At 46.1% G+C, this 18,147-nt stretch overlaps 1 protein-coding gene across 4 annotated transcripts in view; it reads right to left on the bottom strand.

Moving 5' to 3' along the window:
- The window catches only part of LOC116979824 (lipoma-preferred partner homolog), a 159,894-nt gene that overhangs the window by 49,142 nt on the left and 92,605 nt on the right, over positions 1–18,147 (bottom strand). The gene's annotated exons all lie outside the window — the stretch shown is intronic.

Raw genomic sequence — 18,147 nt, 5'->3', positions numbered from 1 at the left:
GGAGGGTTCTCCACACCTGCCTGACACGCTGAGTGACTCCAGCACTTTGTGTCTTTTTTGTTTGTAAACCAGCATCTGCAGTTCATTGTGTCCACGGGAATGACCAAGTGAACCATGTAAACGTTCCCATCCACATGGGCTGGTTCTCAGATGACCCAACCCGCTTCTCACACCACCGGAGTTTGGACTCGGGACCTCAGTCTCTGTATCACGTGCGGCACTCTACATCTTCCCCAGGAATCCACCAAGTTGTGCCCACCGCTCCCCATGGGCCTAGCACAAGATTACTCATTCATTCTTCGTCGTCTCCTTGCTGGATCATTTATGTGCGTGTGTGTATGCGTGTCTCTTATTGATGTTTGCCTGTACCTTCTGCTGTTCCCTCTCTTGAATCTATTCCAAAATATTCCCCGACACATTTATTCTCCGAGATAGAAATGTTCAGGCAGAGTCCAACACCAAGTTACTGTGCTTCACTGCTTGAAGACTGAAGGCCCTCTGATTCATTCTCTACCCAATTAATTCTGACATCTCCCCTGGATCCATGCCCTTTGTTATGTTAGATGTCTTGAAACCAATTTCCCCACTAGAAGAACAGCAAGTTCTCTCCGAGTTATTCAAACAATGTTAGTGTCTGTGCCCTGGAAAGATCAACGGTTATTTCCTGCTAACCCATCAATGTCCTCTGAAAGTACAGAGGCCAGAACGGGATGTACTCTTCCATGGCTTGGCTTGACTGAAGCATTGGATTATGTTAGACATCGCATCCATTAAACATGGTGACCTGCCGGCCATTCCATGCCACACATCGTTAGACAGTGTCTGACGGGGGATTGCTACCCATGGGAGCCCGACCCGCCCATCAGTGCCCGTCCACAGCCCAGCCCTCTGACCCATACCGATGCCAGTCAACGACCATCTCCATACTGCCAAACCTCCCGTCCTAACACTGCCAGAACCCCGTCTCTCTCTGCCAAACCCCCCCTCCACACTCCAGACCCCCCGTCTCCACATTCCAGACCCTCGTCTCCACACTGCCAGATCCCCTCCCCCGCCCGTCTCCACATTGCCAGACCCCCCCCCGTCTCCACTGCGAACCTCCGTCTCCACACTGCCAGACCATCTCCACACTGATAAACCGTCTCCACACTGCCAGACATCCGTTTCCACATTCCAGATTCCCCATCTCCATTCTGCCAGACCCCCGTCCCCGGATCTAGACTGCCAGACCCCCGTCCCCGTCTCCACACTATCAGACCCCGTCTCCACACTGCCAGACCCTCCCGTCTCCACACTGCCAAACTCCCGTCTCCCTCTGCCAGACGTGTCTGCACACTGCCATACCTGTCTCCACATTGTCAGCACGCTGCCCCCGGCACTGAGGCTGCTGCTGGGTCTAGGCAAGCTACAGGCAGTGCCGTCCAATGCAAGCCCTCAAGGGACCCACATGTGCAGCACCCCCAGCCCCAGCACAGAGGCCGGGGCTTAGCCTGGGATCAGAGCTGGATCAGTACTGGACCCGCTACAGCACACCAGGAGGTGAGGGATAGGGACCACGTGCAGGCAGATGTTAGAGCCAGCACAGACATAGTGGGCTAAAGGGTCTGTTTCTATATGCACTGTTCTATGTTTGATGTACTATCTCCCCTTAGGCTTAGATAATGTGCTAATCAAGCTGCTTAACAAACTGTCTCATTCATGTGTTCAGAATAAAACACAACTAACAACCACTTACAAATGTATTGCCTGATTTGATGCAGAGACACGGCACTGGGTGTGGACACAGCAAGCTCCCTCACTGCTTTGGGTGAATGAGCAGATCATCTGCTTCAGTGACTTAGTGCAGGGACACATTGCCCAGGATACTGGGCAGAATGCTTCCTCAAACAACATCTGCCCTGGGGGATGGGGCACAGTGGTGCAGCGGGTAGAGCTGCTGCCACACAGCGCCGGAGACCCGAGTTCGATCCTTACCTCGGATGCAGTGTCTGTGTGGAGTTTGCACGTTCTCCCTGTGACTGCATGGGTTTCCACCGGGTGCTCCAGTTACCTCCCAGATCCTAAAGACGTGTAGGTTTGTAGGTTAATTGGCCTCTGTAAATGGGCCCTAGTGTGGAGGGAGTGAATGAGGAAGTGGGATAACATGGACCTAGTGCAAATGGGTGATTGATGGTTGGTGCGGTCTCAGTGGGCCGAAGGGCCTGTTTCGATGCTGTGTTTCTTAATCAAGCTATCAAAGGAGAACGATGGGAACCATTGTCTGAACAGACAGGAAGTGAGAGTGTTGCAGTCCCTCAGTCCTGCCCTCAGCATTGCAGCTCTCCCTACTGACTGATCTGCTGGTGTCCAACAAGAACTCCTAGACAAAGCAGAGAACTTCACAGCACTACCCGTCCTTGCCCTGCCATCACCTGTGAGGGAGCACCACACTGTGGGTGGGGCAGTGAAGGAGCGCTGCACTGTGTGAGGGGCATGATGGTTGGGGGGGGCTTCTTTCAATCAGAAAGGTAGAGTGACAGAACAGTGTATTTTTGAATGGGCAGCACTGAGGGTGTGCCGGACTGTTGGATTAGCAGCAATTAGGGAATGCTTCAGTAACAGGGGATCTGCCAAAATGGTGCAACTCTCGCTGGGAGGCAGTGTTGAGCTGTGTTTCTCTGAGGGACGTTGTTGTCGGTATCTAGGAAATAATTTTCTCTCAATTAGTCTCCACTGAGGTGGTTATTCTGGTTATTATGAAACTGTCTGCTATGGGGGCTTGCTGTGCACAGATTAGACGTCACGTTTCTCTGCTTTACCTCCGTGACTCTGCTTTAAAAGTACATCAACGTCTTTGGGCCGAATTCCCGAGAAGCACTGTGGAAAGCCAGGACTAAGTAACGCTATCGACGGAATTAGACTCGCTGGGAGACAGAGGGGGTGGAGGAATGTGAGTATCAAACTTGGACAATTGCAGGATTTCATAAACGCTGGCAAAATGAAGCTCACTCCCTTCCATGCTCCTATTCTGAACTGACATGCAAATACTAAAGGGTAACAAGCAGGAGCTTGATACCAGACAACCCAGCCAAGGTATCTGTGGAATTAAATACAGACAGCTCCGTCCCTAACCAGTAGCTCCAGAAGTTAGAGAACTGGTGACCATGGAGTAGCAGGAAAAAAGGCAGCATGATGCAAAGATCGCTTTATAAAAAACACAACATTTGGCAAGTTTGAATGCAAATCTCTGTAGGATATCTCTCTATCCAGTAAAGCAACCACTGTAGTTCACAGTGAGTTCCAATTCATGTAAAATGCTCGTAGTGTGCAGAGGAATTTCCATAAAACATCTGGCAGCATTTCCAATCTCGTGCCAGAGATTATATGAGATCATTGGGTTAAAGGGTTCATCCATGAACGAGGAGTTACCGGCACACAGAAACGTGTCAACAAGAGTGACAGGGTTTTATCTCCAAACAGCCCGAAAACACTCATTAACACTCAGACTGAGGGAAGGGTGGGGCCAACATTACTCACAGATCACAAGCTCCCAGCAACACGTTTAAACCTGGCACTCTGACCAGAATCTCGCCAGAGCAAATAAACAACCCCACTGCCCCATCATCTCTCCATAGCCCTATGCCCATTATAAACCATTCCCTGTGCTTTCCCCATGACTCTATCTACCACACATAGATAATGGTAATGCAAGTGTATGGTGTGTTTGCCTTCATCGGTCGGGCCATTGAGTACAAGAGTCAGGAAACAATGATGAAGCATTGGAGTATTACGTGCAGTCTGGGTCATCCCATTGTAGGAAGGATGTGCAGCCTTTGGAAAGGGTGCAGAGGAGGTTTATCAGAATGTTGCCTGGATTAGAGGGTATTAATTGTAAAGAGAGGTTGAACAAACTTTGGACAGACAAGATTGTTTTTTCTGGAGGTCGAAGGAAGACCTGGTAGAAGTATATAAAATGTTGTGAGGTATAGATAGGATAGACATGGCAACGGGACATAGATAGGATAGACATCAGAATCCTTTTCACAGAGTAGAAATGGCAAGTATTAGAGAGAATAACCTTAAAGTGAGAGGGGAAATGTTTAAAGGAGGCATGTGAGGAACGCACTCTCAGGGGTGGTAGTGGAGGCAGATACGATAGTGGTGTTTAAGAGGCTTTTAGCACATGGATATGTAGGGAATGGAGGGATATTGGTCACATGCAGACAGGGAGATTAGTTTAACTTGGCAATGTGTTTTAAAGCACACGGCATTGGGGTTCAGTATTGATGTGGATAGAGAACTGGCTGGCAAACAGGAAGCAAAGAGTAGGAGTAAACAGGTCCTTTTCACAATGGCAGGCAGTGACTAGTGGGGTACCACAAGGCTCAGTGCTGGGACCACAGCTATTGACAATATATATTAATGATCTGGATGAGGGAATTGAAGGCAATATCTCCAAGTTTGCGGATGACACTAAGCTGGGGAGCAGTGTTAGCTGTGAGGAGGATGCTAGGAGACTGCAAGGTGGCTTGGATAGGCTGGGTGAGTGGGCAAATGTTTGGCAGATGCAGTATAATGTGGATAAATGTGAGGTTATCCAATTTGGTGGCAAAAACAGGAAAGCAGACTATTATCTAAATGGTGGCCGATTAGGAAAAGGGGAGATGCAACGAGACCTGGGTGTCATGGTACACCAGTCATTGAAAGTAGGCATGCAGGTGCAGCAGGCAATGAAGAAAGCGAATGGTATGTTAGCTTTCATAGCAAAAGGATTTGAGTATAGGAGCAGGGAGGTTCTACTGCAGTTGTACAGGATCTTGGTGAGACCACACCTGGAGTATTGCGTACAGTTTTGGTCTCCAAATCTGAGGAAGGACATTATTGCCATAGAGGGAGTGCAGAGAAGGTTCACCAGACTGATTCCTGGGATGTCAGGACTGTCTTATGAAGAATGACTGGATAGACTTGGTTTATACTCTCTAGAATTTAGGAGATTGAGAGGGGATCTTATAGAAACTTACAAAATTCTTACGGGGGTTGGACAGGCTAGATGCAGGAAGGTTGTTCCCGATGTTGGGGAAGTCCAGGACAAGGTGTCACAGCTTAAGGATAAGGGGGAAATCCTTTAAAACCGAGATGAGAAAAACTTTTTTCACACAGAGAGTGGTGAATCTCTGGAACTCTCTGCCACAGAGGATAGTTGAGGCCAGTTCATTGGCTATATTTAAGAGGGAGTTAGATGTGGCCCTTGTGGCTCAGGGGATCAGAGGGTATGGAGAGAAGGCAGGTACGGGATACTGAGTTGGATGATCAGCCATGATCATATTGAATGGCGGTGCAGGCTCGAAGGGCCGAATGGCCTACTCCTGCACCTAATTTCTATGTTTCTATGTTTCTCTATGTTCGACTAGGACATTGTGGGCTGTAGGACCAATTCCTGTGCTGCATTGTTCTATGTTCTATCAGCCACAAGATATCCTACTGCCTTGCCCTCTCATCACAATATTCTAACAATCTCAAACTAATCCCTGTCTTATTTGTTCTCCGCAATTCTCTCTGAAACTCAAACGTATCCTTCACAGCACTGCATTCTGAAACAAGCCCACTACCCATGGCCCTATATCAATCTCACACTGGTGTAGGAGGTAACATGCCAGAATGGATAGAAGACTGGCTGGAAATAGACCCTAAGGGAGTACCCCTCGTTGGCAAGAGGTAGCATAGTGTTCCACGCAGATTGGTGCTGGGCTCAACTTCATACAGCTTATATAGGAACCAAAGCTGTGCTTGCTAACTTTCCAGGCGGCACAAAGATAGGTAGGAAAGTAAGTTGTGACGAAGAGAAAAGGAGGCTTCGAACGATAAACAAAGTGGGTAAAGATCTGTTAAATGTGCATAATGTGGCAATAGGCGAAACTGCTCAGTTGGGAAACAACATTTTTGAAAAGCATACCGTGTAAATAGTGAGAGATTGTAGAACCCTGAGATGCAGAGGGATCTGGGTGTCTAGCATGAATGAGCTACTAAAACCGGTAATTAGGAAAGCGACCAGAATGTTTTTGCTTATTGCTAGGGAACGGAATTCAAAATAGGGAGGTAATGCTGCACATGCAGCATTTGGAGTACTGTGTTCAACACTGATCTCCTGATTTACGGATGTAAATGAGTTGGAAGCAGTTCAGAAGTTAACTAAACACAGTCAGACTGGAGATTATCTTATGAGGTGGTTGGACAGGCTTGAGTGTACCCGCTGGAGTTCAGCGGTGAGAGGGGCCCTGGCGGGGGGGGGGGGGGGTCAGGCCAATGTGGGTGCAGGGAGGATGTTACCTTGTCAGACAGTCAAGGACGAGGAATTAAAACAGAGGAGGGCAAATGTTCTCGTGGTGGGTTATGAGGTTTTGGAATCTCTTCCTCAAAGAGCAGTGGGACCCGAGTCTTTAAATGGGGCAGAAGTGAATATTTTCTTGATGAACAAGAGATTGTAGGATCAATGCAGGTACAGAGTGGTGTCGCCGTTGGTCTGGTCAGCCACAATGTGATCACAAAGTGGAGCGGCTGGTGGGGTCAGTGGCCTGTGCCTATCCCCTCAGCCTGTGCATCTTCAAACTCTTACAGCCAGGAGGGGGGGGGGGGGGGGGGGGGGGGGGGGGGATTGTGAGGCTCTCACAGAACCCGTCGGAGAGAGGAGGAGAACTTCTTCAAAGTGGTCATACTTTGAGGAGGGTTTGCATGAGATACAAGTCTGAAGAAGGTTCACGATCTGAAACATCACCTCTCTGTGCAATCCAGAGGTGCTGCCTGACCCGTTGAGTTACTCCGGTGCTATGTATCATACTTCGGGGAATGTTCAAGATGGAGCAGTAAAATGGAGACACACGAACTGCAGATACTAGAAGCTTGAGTAAACCACAAAACGCTGGAGAAACCTAGCAGGTCAGGCAGCATCTGTGGAGGGAATGGACAGATGACGTTTTGGGTCAGGCGACATCTTCAGACCGATGAGGGTAAGTTTGCAAATGACACAAAAGTTTCGGGTGGTGTGGATAGCGAGGAATACAGCAGGATATAGTTGAGATTGAAAGTTGGCCGGTGAGCTGACAGACGGAATTTAATCTCAACAGGTGTGAGATCGTGCCTTTTTGGCAGTCAAAACGCAGTTGAACATAGAGCAAGTCGTAGGGTGCTCAGTAATGTTGATAAACAGAGGGACATAGAGAGTTTGTCCATAGTTCCCTGACAGTGGCAGCACAATGACACAGAATGGGGAAGAAGACACACAACAGTCTTGTCTTCATAGATCAGGACGCACAATGGAAGAATTGGGTGTTATGTGATTTAACAAAACACTGGTTAGACGGGAGAGCTCCCTCACTACTGCCCCTGACAGTGCACAGTTCCCTCGCTACTGCCCCTCAGTACAGAGCCTGAGGAGCATTCCTGAGGATGCAGTGTGATCCCAATGTTTATACGTTCCTCCTGTTGGCACCACTTTATGGTGAAGAACTGGCGAGATTGATGACGCTGTGGGTGATGATGAGTTGAGGCATGAGGAGGTTGGGACTGACCTCCCATACAATCAGCCTCCAGCACACATACTGTACCCGATGTGCAGAGTAGGCTAGATCTATTTAAAATTAGCTCTCCTTGAAAAGGGGTGTGTGTGCAGTGAAAGGTCGTCAGATGCTAGGCAGCCAGGTGTCGAGGCTTGCCTCGAGTTAATTGCTGTTAATTATTACTTTGTGACTCCAGGCATTACAGCTGCACTCCACCTGCCTCGATGCTGCAAGATGGGTCCTTCCCTCCGTGTCCCCCTGAGGCCGGGCAGAGCAGCGGCAATACCGGGGGCAGCATGGCGGACACGAGGGGTAGCTCAGTGTAGAGATCCCTCACTACTGCCCCTCTGTAGTGCAGAGCTCCCTCACTACTGCCCCTCCTGTGTCCCTGCTCACCTCTGCACCCTGAGGCCTGGGGCAGTTCAGCAGCGATCATTGGCAGCATGGTGGACACGAGGGGCAGCAGAGCAGAGCTCCCTCACCGCTGCCCCTCTGATAGTGCAGACCTGCCTTCCTGCTGCCATTATAACCAGTCAGCACCCAGCCACTTGTCCCACTCTGTCCTGTGTACCCACAGTGCTGGCAGCATGGTACCCTGGTGGCACTGCCTACTGAGGATGGCATCAGTCTGTTCACTACTGATTTACTGACCTACCACCTACTGCCCACAGCATAGTTTGTTCTGTACTGTTCCCCTACATCACTGCCGTTCCTCACCACTACCCCGCCAACACCCCAAGTACTACTCCTGCAGTTGTACTACCCCTCAATGCTGACAGTGCAACATCCTTCAGCACTGCCCCTCTGACTGTGAGGTGCTCATCATACAGAATCACTAAGACATGGACCAGTCCGCTATAGCCCCTGTGACAGTGCAGAAACAGTACAGGACAGTCCTCTGTAGTGCAGAAGGCTTCTCAGCCCTACCTGCAGTACAGTCCCCTGACAGTACAGAGACCCCCCTCTGCCCTGCCTACTGTATATTACAGTCCTTTGAAGTACAGAGGCCTCCTCCACTCTGTCTCTCTGTGTCAGCCCCTCTCCTAAACGGAGCATCTGGTTTCGAGCAAGGGCTCAATGACAGAAGATTGAGGGGGAACTTATAGAAACTTACAAAATTCTTAATGGGTTGGACAGGCTAGATGCAGGAAGATTATTCCCGATGTTGGGGAAGTCCAGAACAAGGGGTCACAGTTTAAGGATAAAAGGGAAGTCTTTTAGGACCGAGATGAGAAAATCATTTTTTACACAGAGAGTGGTGAATCTGTGGAATTCTCTGCCACAGAAGGTAGTTGAGGCCAGTTCATTGGCTATATTTAAGAGGGAGTTAGATGTGGCCCTTGTGGCTAAAGGGATCAGGGGGTATGGAGAGAAGGCAGGGATGGGATACTGAGTTGGACGAACGGCCTACTCCTGCATCTATTTCCTATGTTTCTATGACAGAACTTTAAACCAAAGCTTTCAACTCAGAAGTGAGCCAGTGTCTCTGGGAGCCAGCCGTCGAGTGTACTGTGCTGAGTGCAAGATTAGGTTTAATGAATAATATATTTGATTAAAACAGAAACACTGCAAGGTTTGCAGCATAAACATTATTTTTTGGACTGTTCCCAGCACAGTTACTAGAACCCTGACTCAGGCTCAAATAGGGAGCAGATTAGAGACACATGGAGAAATTCCTTATGGGAAGTATGGAGGTTATTAAACCAAATAAGGAGGATTCTGAGACGTAGGAAATTGTGAAATTTATTGTTGTTTTGAGCTGATTTGACAGTGTTTTGATGTCATGCTTTTTAAACAGCACAAGTACAGAGCAGTTCTGCACTGAGATGAAGCAGTGTGGTGGGTCAGGGATGTACTGGCCCTCTGATTGAGCCCACCATGTATCTCAGTACCACATCTATAGGCACAGTACGGCCAACAGCTGCAAATCAAATGGCTGCTTCAATCCGTTTGCTCTAAAATAACACTAACATGTACTTTGTTCTCATCAAGATCAGCAAGAAAACACTTTCCATTGCAATTTCAGCATCAACCCGACTCAGGGCATGAGTAACACACATAGTGCTGGAGAAACTCAGCGGGTCAGTCAGCATCTGTGGTGAGATGGACAATCCACATTTCAGGTCGGGACCCTTCTTCAGACATGGTATGTACAGAGATTAGTGCAGAGTTAAGCTCCCTCTACATTCTCTTATCACACACTTCCATGACCGCATCCGTCCATTAGACATGGGGTAAAGCCTCATCTCCATAATCCCAATTTAATAATCCTTAAACAGGATTAAAATGTCTCTTTCATCTCTCACCATCTAACAAATAAGCTGTTTTTCTGTTTTGTACTACAGCAGAACTCACACTTTGCACATTTTGTTCTCTCACCCACACTCACGCACTCACTCTGGATTCCCAAACCCTTCACTCCTCCACCCAGTTTCGTGCCATCATCAACTTGGAACTCTGTCACTTGGATGCCTCAGCCAGACATACAGATAGTGTGAGGCGTGGGGCGGAGCATTGGTCCCCGTGTACCCCCTCCTCGGTCACTGCTTGCCAACACAAGAGGATCCATGCACACCCACCCCTCACTCTCTGTCCAACAGGCAGTTTTCCACCACGTCCACTTGCTCCCACCGTGTTGACCAACCTCCTCAGACCTCATCACCCGCCTACTGACAAACCAAATACACATCACTGGCTCCTCAATCATTCTGTAGGTGAGGACCTCAAGTAACTCCCCGAGATTCATCAAATGTATTTTGCTTCTCCTAAATCCAAGGGGTTCTGTTATTGCATCCTTCATTATAGATGCAAGGTATAAAAGGCTGTTCAATGTGGTAAATGGGATGAGTACAGATAGGTGCAACGTGATGGGACAAGGGGCTGGTTTCAGTGCTGCATGACTATGTGATTCCAGCAATTTTTCCCACCATTGAACCTCTCCCTACTCCATTCTAAGAAGACCACCATCATCCCAGCGCCAAAGACAAAAAAGCAAAACAAGGTAGTGTGCCAAAATGACGACCATCCAGTGGCTCTGACATGCACCATCATGAAGTGTATCGAGAGACTGGTCACGTGCACATTAACTTCAGCCTTCCTAGACAGCCTTGATCCAATGCAATTCAAAATGTGACTTCCTGACCCGCTGTCCGCAATCCGTGAGGATAAGCGACAAAACATCTCCCAGTATAATTCTCAGCAACAATTCCATGCAAGGCAGTGTTTTCAGTCCCCTTACTGTACTCCCACACACACACAAGACAGTGCAGCCAAATTCTGCTCCAACTCCTTTACACGTTTGCAGATGGCACCACCCTAGTGGGTCAGATCTTGAACAATGAGGAGACGAGGATAGGAACGAGATAGAGAGCTTAGTAACATGGCGTCAGGACAACAACCTTCTCCTCAGCAAAACGAAGGAGCTAACGTTGTTCAGGAAGCGAAATGGAGTACACTCTGAAGTGGGGATGATCGAGAACTTCAAGTCGCTAGATGTCACTATTACCAACGATCTGCCCTGGTCCAACCACATTGACGCTACGACCTAGAAAACACGACAATGCCTCTTCTTCCTCAGAAGACAAAGGAAATTTGGCATGTTACCAACGACTCTTGCAAGTTTCTACAGACACACCGTGTCTGAAAGCATCCTATAAAGATGCATCACCACTTGGTCCTTGGGAAGGACCACTCATTCCCCTTCTCCCCTCTCCCACCAGGCAAAAAATGCAAAAACTTGAAAGCACGTACCACCAGATTCAGGAACAGCTTCTTCTACATAGTTATCCGATTCTTGAATGGATCTCTCATGTGCTAAGGATTTATTGCTGATCTTCTATTCCACCTAGTTGTGGCCCCTGCTCGTTTTTTGATCTTCCCCATGGCTGTAACACTATATTCTGTACTGTTTTATTTACCTGTTTGCACTACCAGTTATACTCGTGTATCATTTGATTGTAGTTATGCATGGGATCATTTTACTGGATAGCATGCAAAACAATGTTTTTCATTGCATTTTGCTACACGTGACAATAATAAAGCTATACCTTGACACTACAGTGCATTCAGAAAGTATTTAGACCCCTTCACTTTTCCCACATTTTGTTATGTTACAGCCTTATTCTAAAATGGATTAAAACATTTTTTGTCATCTCATCTAGAAACATCTCAAGGATAATCAATGGAAACAGGATGAACCTAAGCTCATTTTGAGCGTCATAGCAAAGGGTCTGAATACTTATGTGAATGTGATATTTCAGTTATTTCTTTTTAATTACTTTACAAATATTTCTAAACACCTGTTTTCACTTCTTCATTCTGGGGTATTGTGTGTAGATTGATGATAAAAATAAAGAATTTAATCCATTTTAAAATAAGGCTGTAACGTAACAAAATGTGGAAAAAGCGAAGGGGTCTGAATACTTTCTGAATGCACTATGCTAACAGATCGGTATATTCCTGTTTTCTTTATCCCTCCTCTCTTAAATAATGGACTTAATTTGCTATACTCCTGTGGGACTGCTGTGTTCTGTGTTTCACTGAAACATGGCTCACCCTGATGTAACCTGAGGGTTTTTCCCTTTTGTCGTATGGACTGTAAGGAATCCTCCGGCTTTAATGTTTCGCGGTGCACTGATGTGGCGATCTTAACTCAATCTCTGACCATAACCTGTTCATAAAATGTTTACTGTTAAGGGATTCACCTCTCCCATTGTGCCAGCTGTGCAGGTACTAACACAAGCCAATGCCAGGGTGCCACTGGACAAATTATATTTGGTTGTCAACTTTCTTGGACAGCGTGCCCTGATGGCCTGAACAACAATCCAGTCACCAGTCAAGATAATGTTCTCGCCAAGCCCCAGCAGCAGGTGTCCTGCCCCACACAGGGTAGTTATACCACTGTTGCAGATTCTTGTTCAGATCGTGTATGCACTGAACAGATAGTGTGCTTCATCATTAAACGTGACCTTCTCCAGTTGGTGTGGAGAACAGGTGATTGGTGTATTTTGTGCCAAACCTCTGTCATCAATGTTTATTCTGACCTTGAACAACAAACAAAGTGCTGAGGGAACTGATCAGTCTGAGGAAGGGTTCCGCTGAGTTCCTCCAGCATTTTGTTTTTTGCTCGGTTCCACTCTGCAATCACTTGTGCCTTTATTCGACCCTACTTCCTCTGGCGTGAGGGGAGTGAAGGCACATGTCTTCACTCAGTGACTCTGCCACATCCACTGGCCCTTGTAATGTGCCTGTTTAACAAACCTTCTCATACAACCACCAGTCTCTATGGCTACAGACGTAATTGTCCCATTCAATCCGTTCCTAATCCACACTACCAACAGTGAATGCAAATTTACTGCAGGAGGATTTGAGTACAAAAATAATCATGTTTGCTGTAATAATACGGGCCACACCTGTTACAATGTACAGGCGTGGTCTCCCAACGTAAATTAGTGCATTCTTTCTAGAAATGGAGTGCAACAGGCTTCACCAGATTGTTCTGGGTTCTGTGAGGGGGGTTTAAGCAGACTGCGTCTACCTACCGCACGCCACTGCACAATGACCATGTCCTGTCACATCTGTGTAGTAGCTAGTGTGAACCGCCATTCCACATCATCAGAATCCTTACACAGGCATCTATCATTCGTTAGTGCCATTCAGAAAACCCCAGCAGCGCTGATTAAACTCTGGGAATTCAGACTATCCAACATCAGCATCAGTGCCCTGGCTGAAATACAAAGGGCACCAAAAAGCCAGCTCAAGGCAGGGCAGGCTAGCACCTTCTGTAAGGGCAACGTGGGAGAGGTATGCCACTGTGATGAAGAATCATGAGCTGAAATGTTGATTCTGTCCCTCTCTCTGCAGATGCTGCTAAATTATACAGCAGGATAGAGATCAGTTGGATAGGGCAGATGAGTTTAATCCCGACAAGTGTGAGGTGTTGAACATTGGTCGGTCAAATGTAAGGGTAAAGTAAATAGTTAAAAGCAGGATCTCAGGAGCATTTATGTAGTGCAGAAGGATGTAGGTGTGCATGTATAGTGCCATGAAAGTGGCAACACAAACAGATAAGATGATAAGAAGGCATATGGTATGCTTTATCGGTTGGGTCGTAGAGCAGAAAAGTTGTGAAGTAATGTTACAGCTGTAGAAAACTTTGGTTAGACCGCATTTGGAGTACAATGTGCAGTTCTGGTCACCCGATTACAGGAAGGATGCAGAATCTTCATAGTGGGTGCAGATGAGGGTTACCAGGATGCTGCATGGATTAGAGAATATTAGTTACAAGGAGAGGTTAGACTAACTTGGATTGTTTTCTCAGGAGCATCTGATGTTAAGTGAAGACCCGAAAGACATTTATAAAATTATGAAAGGCATAGATAAAGTTAAATCCTTTCCAGGGCGGAAAAGTCAGAGACTAGATGACAGAAATTTAAGGTGAGAGGGCCAAAATTTAAAGGAGATGTGCAGGGCATTTTTTTTACACAGAGCATTGTGTGCCTGGAACATTCTACCAAAGGAGGTGGTGAGAGCAAACACAGTAGCAATGTTTAAGAAGCATTTAGTCAGGCGCATGAACACCCATCATGTTTGGCACAAGCATGGTGGGCCAAAGGGTCTGTTCCTGCACTGTACTGTTCTATGTTCCAGAAACAAACCCAAAGTCTAGGCTAACACTCTTGCTGTAGTACAGAGGGATTGTGATGCTTTTGGAAGGATAGTGCTGTTTGGTCAGAATCACACACCGTCTTTTGTGTGAGGTGTTTTCTTTTTTTAAGCAGAGTCCCCATCTAAGGTGGCTGTTAATATCCCACGGGATCGCTAGCAATCCGTGGTACTGTTGAGAGAAGAGTTGGACTCCAACAGTTGATGCCGTCACCACCCCACCGCTGACCATGTGAGTCTGTGCACAAAATGGCTCTGCATTTCCTGCATTTGCACCGTGACCACACGTCAAACAAACATCATTGGTTTCAAAGTGCCTTGATACATCCTGTGAGGCCATGCAAGGTCCTGATGCAAGACAAGTCTTTATTAGAAGGCTTGTGATGTGGTCATTGTGTTTGTAGACAGCCACTTAGAGTACAGTTCTCAGGCAAATTTCTGTTGATGTAAGGTGTTGATGGATTTGGAGAATGTGTGAAATAGAGGTTGTTAACGTCATGCACGGTGCTCAGATGCAAATGATGCTGTGGCCTATCTGGCATTGTTACAACAGGGGACGATTTAGGTGTTGCTGGTGGTTTGAGTTTGTTTTGCAAATTGCTATTGCTGATGTCTCAGACTTTTCTAGTCTTCTTAGAAGATCCCTTGGAATTCTCTGGATTCTGTGGATGGCAAGGCCAGTGTGTGGTGCAGACTATGCCACAGATGGGGCACGAGGTGCACAACAGAGCTGGTAGGAGTGGGGGGGTCTGAAAAACTGTCATTACTTCACTAGTCAAACCAAGGCACAGTAAATGGTAGGGCCCTGGAGAGCATTGTAGAGCAGAGGGATCTGGGGGTACAGGTACATAGTCTGTGAAAGTGGCCACACCGGCAGACAGAGTGGTGAAGAAAGCACTTGGCATGCTTGCCTTCATCAGTCAGGACGTTGAGTACAGGAGTTGGGACATCATGTTACCACTGTACAGGACTATGGTGAGACCGCATTTGGAGTACTGTATGCAGTTGTGGTCGCCCAGCTACAGGGAGGATGACATTAAGCTAGAAAGGATGCAGCAAATATTGACAAGTCCCCTGTGTTGTCCTTGCTACCCTTCTTAAATAAAGACGCAACATCAGCTGCCCTCCAGTCTCCTAGAACTCCAGGGGTGGCTAAAGATGATTCAAACATCTCTGTAACGACCTCCACAACTTCCTCCCGAGGTCCGTGGGTGCACTTGGTCAGCCCCATGGGATTTATGCACCTTAATGCACTTTAAAACCACCAATACGTCCTCTTTGGTCATTTGTATATGGTCTATAGGATTATTCAGTGCAATCTATCACTTGCTAATTCTGTTCTGTAGCACAAATACAGACCTATGTTTGGTTTGCCAGCTTGTTATGCTACTTTCTTGTCTGCTTGCTGTTGTTCCAGTGTTCTATTCTGCACTTCACATTGTGCTAGGATTGCAACCTTGCCTCTACAGTAAGGCGAATGTGAGGGATATGCTACTGACTCTGCGTAAGGTTATGGGCATCTATCCCAGGCACCAACTTATTTCGCTCACCAGCATGGAATCCTGCACTAAAAGGTAGTACAAAAATTAAGGTAAAAATGCAGGTTGATTGGGTAAAATGATGGATTTTACCAGAGGGTCAGGTTTGAGGTGAGAGGGGAAAGATTTAATAGAATCTGGAGGGGCAATTTTTTCACAGAGAGGGTAGTGGGTATCAAAGATGATAAAGCGGAGCAAGATAGACCACTCGACCAAAAAGCCGTAGTAGGTCTTGGGGCAATACAAGCTCCATTTTAGTAAGCAGATATGCATGAATCGTCATGGCGTCTACAAGCTCAGCTCACTGTTCTGCTATGAAATGCATTAATTGACAAAGTAAATAACCCGACCTGTCTTTCTTCAAGTTGCCCAAGGTGAGAAAATATTCCTTTTCTGTCAAGATTATTCTGTCGAGAAAATATTCTTTCCTGTTCTCCCATCAACGGTCATGTCGGTACACTAGGTTTGTCGGTACATTAGAAAGTTATGGAAACCTGTTTTTTTACCACTCTGGCAAATGTATTAGGACATTTGGTGATAAAAATAGGCAAATTTTGGGTGCTTTTTTTTTCTCTCAAGTTCTTGTGGGAACATTAAGGATGGTGAGGTTGGTTGCTTCCCCCCCCCCCCTCCCGAATCCAGGAAACCTGGCTATGCTGACATATACCTGTAGTAACAATAATTTAAAAGAATATAATGTATACATAACTTATAAATAAAAAATTAATAGATCTAGACTTACCGCAATAATAATGTTATCAATTTTTCCACTGCTGTACATTTTTGGTTTTGTTCTTGTTCTAAGGCGTGCATGCTAGTGTCTTAGGTTCAATAGAGGATAGAAAGAAAATACTAAAAGGGTCCATGTAAGAAGATTTTAAAAAGCCCTTCTACATTTAAGGTAAATTGACATATTAGAGGAAAAATGCATCTTCGATATACAGGTCTCCCCCCACCCCTAAAAACAATTGCACAAGTGATATATCATCCATTCTGCAATTATATGTTAAATTCAAAACTAAACTATGGTAGCAATGTACATTATTCATGTCTAAAGCTAGCACTTCTGAATCAGTGTAGGTATGTATGCATTACATTTCATTACACTAATATAGAAAGAAACGATTGAAAAAATATCTTGACATGTGTTCATAGTTATTTTATTCACAATATTAGGATTTCAGGAAATACGTTTGATGTCACTGATTGCGAATGTGTATGGGTAGGCCCTAATGAAATGTATGTGAGAGAACAGTGATTATGATAGAGAGAACCATGTGCTGAGAAGTCAGAACTAGAGAAATATATATATATATATGTTGTGTGTGTATATATAGATATATATATATTAAACCATAAAGGTCAAATCACCTTTATGGTTCATGTACATCATGTGAGAAATAAGATAAAGAGAGAAATAGCGTTGCTTTAAATCAAAGTTGTTTCTGATCCATGAGAAGGAACTTTGAGATCTATTTATCTCTATCTTGAGATTTATCTCTGCCTGACCTGCCTCTCACACAGACACACACACATTCATATATATATATAATAACTTAATTTTGCGCATAGTGTGGGTTAGAGCAATCCAAGGAAAACTGCACCAAAGAGGGGGCTGGGGAGGAAGGATGGGAGGGAAATGGGCAGAAACAGTAAGAAAGAATAAAACCAGAGAGATTAAGCATGGGGAAAACATTTAAAAAGAAATATAACAAAAATCTGTGAATTGATAGATGAGCCATATTCTGCATTTTTATGGTATTATCATACATACTGTTCCCCCACAACACTGATTACACTGCGAGAGGCATAACGGGTGGCAGATTTTGCTTAATACAATGGTGGACGTTCCGCTCCGTTGCGTACCACACTTCAATGTACGTGATTTTGCATGAGTGGTCTATCTTGCTCCTCTCTATCATCTTTGGTGGGTGTATCGAACAAGGAGGTGTTTGAAGCAGGTATTATAATAATATTTAAAAGACAATTGGACAGGTACATGGATGGGAAATGACTAGAGGGAAAGACACTGTCCTGGAGCAACTCAGAGGGTCAGGCAGAATCTCTGGAGAATAAGGATGGGTGACGTTTCGTTTCGGGACCCTTCAGAAGTCTGAAGAAGGGTCTCGACCCGAAATGTCGCCTGTCCACGTTCTCCAGAGATGCTGCCTGACCTGCTGAGTTACTCCAGCACTTTGTGCCTATTTGTGGTATGACCCAGCATCTGCATTTCTGTATTTCTACACTGTTTCGAGGGATAAGGGCCAAGTGTGGGCAAATGTGATTAGCTTAGATGGTGCATCTTAGTTAGCATGCATGAGTTGGGCTGAGGGGCCTGTTTCTGTGCTGTATGACTCTATCTGCGGAGGCAAATGGATAATCGACTTTTCATGTCGAGATCCTGCATCAGATCT

Source organism: Amblyraja radiata, chromosome 13, assembly GCF_010909765.2.
Source record: "Amblyraja radiata isolate CabotCenter1 chromosome 13, sAmbRad1.1.pri, whole genome shotgun sequence".
Classification (NCBI taxonomy): Eukaryota; Metazoa; Chordata; class Chondrichthyes; order Rajiformes; family Rajidae; genus Amblyraja; species Amblyraja radiata.
The sequence above is the reverse complement of the archived record's forward strand: the minus strand, read 5'-3'. Positions and strand labels throughout refer to the sequence as shown.